This window comes from Tupaia chinensis, unplaced genomic scaffold (genome assembly GCF_000334495.1).
Source record: "Tupaia chinensis unplaced genomic scaffold, TupChi_1.0 Scaffold144082_1, whole genome shotgun sequence".
In the NCBI taxonomy this organism is placed as follows: Eukaryota; Metazoa; Chordata; class Mammalia; order Scandentia; family Tupaiidae; genus Tupaia; species Tupaia belangeri.
This window is the reverse complement of record NW_006203936.1, coordinates 106,826-110,456: the sequence shown is the minus strand read 5'-3', so window position 1 is coordinate 110,456 and position 3,631 is coordinate 106,826.

Sequence of the window (3,631 nt, the reverse complement as noted above, 5' to 3'; positions counted from 1 at the left end):
TTCCATGGGAGCCTTACAGCCTGGCTTGCCATCCCCGGTAGCTGTTCCTTTAGACTTCTTCAAGATAATCGTTGATGTCCAAGATTGTTTCTATATGATTCCTTTACACTCTTTAGATCAAAAAAGATTTGCCTTTAGCATTTCATCAACTAATTTTAAAGAACCCACGAAGCATTAGCAGTGGAAAGTCCTGCCCCAAGGCATGGCCAACAGCCCTACCTTGTACCAAAAATATGTTGCTGCTGCATTGTAGCCAGTTAGAAATAAATGGAGGAATCAAATGTACATCATCCATTACATGGATGACATTTTAATAGCAGGCAAGGATGGCCAGCTAGTTCTCCAATGTTTTCATGACCTTAAAAAAACAACTTTCCATTTGAGGACTAAAGATTGTACCTGAAAAGGTACAACTTAAAGACCCATATACTTACCTAGGATACCATCTTTCTGGCCAAAAAATCACCACTCCAAAGATACAATTTAGACTTGACAAGTTAAAAACCTTAAATGATTTCCAAAAACTCTTGGGCGATATCAACTGGATCCGCCCATACCTCAAATAAACCACAGGCCAGCTTAAACCCTTGTTTAATATCTTACAAGGAGACGGCAATCCTAAATCTCCTCACATACTTACAGAGGAGGGCCGTCAAGCTCTCTCTATAGTAGAAAAGGCCATTGCCTCTGAATTAATCACAGCCATCAATTATAGACTGCAATTACTCCTCCTTATTTGTCGCACTTCGGTCATACCAATGGCTGTGTTCTGGCAATCTGCTCCAATCATGTGGGTTCACCTACCAACTTCTCCTTCAAAGGTCATATACCCTTATTATCAAGCTGTAGCTGAAATTATCAGTATGGCTCACAATTTAAGCATTACTTATTTTGGCAAAGACCCTGATACAATTATCCAGCCATATACTAAAGATCAAGTTAATTGGCTATTCCAACAAACAGATTTCTGGCCTATTGCATGTGCTTCCTTTACTGGAATTATTGATAACCATCTTCCTCCAGATAAATTTTTATATTTTTTATCTACCCATGATTTTGTTTTCCCTGTACGAACTTCACTTCATCCTGTTCTAAATGCTTTATTGGTTTTTACTGACGGTTCCTCCAATGGAACTGCTTCTTATTCCTTCTCTGATCAGATAGTTACATTTACCACTTCCTCAACATCAGCTCAGCTGGTTGAGTTGCAGGCAGTCATTGCAGTCTTTTCTGCTTTTCCCGATATGCCTTTGAATTTATATACAGACAGTGCTTATATAGCTATGTCTATTCCACTTCTAGAAACCGCGGCACAAATTAAACAAGTTTCTCAGGCTGCACAGCTTTTCCGCCAACTACAGTCTCTCATTAGAAATTGAGAGCTATCCTTTTATATTGGTCATTTACGTGCACATACCGACTTGCCTGGTCCTCTGACTGAGGGCAACCACCGCACTGATCTTGCCACTAAACATTCATTTCTTGCTTCTACACAAGCTGATAAAAATCTTTCAGACACCGTTGCTGCACATCAGCTACATCATTTGAATTCTCACACACTTTGCCTCATGTTTAAAATTACTTGAGAACAGGCCCGACAAATTGTAAAACAATGTCCAGCCTGTCTTGCTCTTTTGCCTACACCACATCTAGGTGTTAACCCTAGGGGCCTTATGCCTAACACATTATGGCAGATGGACGGTACTCATATCGCTGAATTTGGTACTACCAAATATGTTCATGTTACTGTTGACACCTTCAGCAGTTTCATTTTTGCCATGGCACAAACTGGAGAAGCTGGAAAACATATTTCCCATGTACTCACTGCACTCTCTGTTATGGGTAAACCTCAACAAATTAAGACAGATAATGGCCCAGGTTACACAGGATACAATTTTGCCTCTTTTTGTAAACAACTTCAGATTAAACATGTTACAAGAATCCCATACAATCCTGAGGGACAGGGCATTGTCGAATGTGCTCATCTTTCCTTAAAAAATGCTCTCCAAAAACTAAAAAAGGGAGAGCCTTTACACACTAAGGGCTCAATAAAGACCCTTTTGGCACATACTCTTTTTGTCCTAAATTTCCTGTCTCTTGATAAAGATGGAGACTCAGCTGCTGAACGCTTCTGGCATTCAACTACCAAAACAAAATTTGCCTCAGTTTTGTGGAAAGATCCTCTGAACAATACATGGAATGGTCCAGACTGTGTCCTCATTTGGGGCAGAGGGTCTGTCTGCATCTATTCTCAAAAAATGGATGCTGCTTGTTGGTTACCAGAAAGATTAATCAAACAGATTGATTCTAACAAGCCATCCAGGGATAATGAAAACCCTGAAATCTCTCTCTCTCCCTCCACAGATCATCAAGATGAAGATCCTTCTTAAATCTCAAAACTCTCAGCCTTTATGTTCCCCTAACCACAGCTACAGCTGCTGGCTCCACTGACTTTGGTTATCGAAGGTCTTATCTCAGACCAACTAAATTCTCCAGCTGAGGTGGTTCTTCAAAATAGATGAGGTTTAAATCTCCTCCTGGCAAAACAGGGGGTCTCTGTCTTGCTTTACAGGAACACTGCTGCTTTTACACCAACAAGTCTGGCATTGTTTGTGACAACACACATCAACTCCAAGAATCTCTCCAGCAACATAGATAACAACCTGTTGATGGACTGCCTGGAATGGTCTCCTCCATTTCCTGCTTCCGCTCCTTAGCCCATTCATTGGCTTTTTAATTGTTTGCTCGCTGAGACCTGTTACATTTAATGGGTTCATGTTATTCTTCAAACAACAAATTGACTTTCTTACTATGCGGCCTATCCAGGTCCACTATACTAGATTGGAGATGAAAGATCAACACCCCTGTACTGGTCTCACCTGAGGTGCTGAATTGATTAGCCAATGATGGGTAAGAGAGTCTAATTAACCCAATAACTGTTCAGTCTTTCCACCTAAGGCAGGAGGCCCATCATAGCTATGGGACTCTCCAATGATGGGTAAGAATGGACATATGGTTCCATAAATGACTCTGACCTAAGACAGGCACGATTCCCCCAGGCCTTTTCCTCATCTCTCAAATTAAAACAGAAAAGGGGGACATGTGGGAGGCTGTGCTGATGGGGCCATGCAGGCAACACAAGCTGGTAAGGATGCTGCCTCCCATTCTAAGGCAGGGCCTGGACTGGGAAGAAACTGAGGCAGGGCCCAGTTTACGAGCTCTCCCTTGTGTCCTTGAACTGGCCAATATTCAATTTCTCTGCCATGAGTTTTACTGTTATTAGGGTACCCTGTAAGGGTAAAACATCACCCCAAACCATTGCAATAAAGCGAATTAGTGATCTTGTAGGAATGTGGTTCCCTAAGACTGACACAAGGACCAGAAAGTTTAAGACTCCTCCACCTGTCTGTTTTTAAGCCAAAATTAACATATAGATTAAGCTAGTATAAACCAAATTAGCATTAGAAGCATATGTAGACTAAGTTAGTTTAAGGCTAGTTTTACATACATACCCCTTGTTAAAGCTACAGGCCAAAGTTAGCTCATGCTAGGCAAAGTCAGCACATTCACCCAGAGATAAAACAAAAGAACTCACTAATTGACAGACTCAACAAATAAAATAAAAACCCAT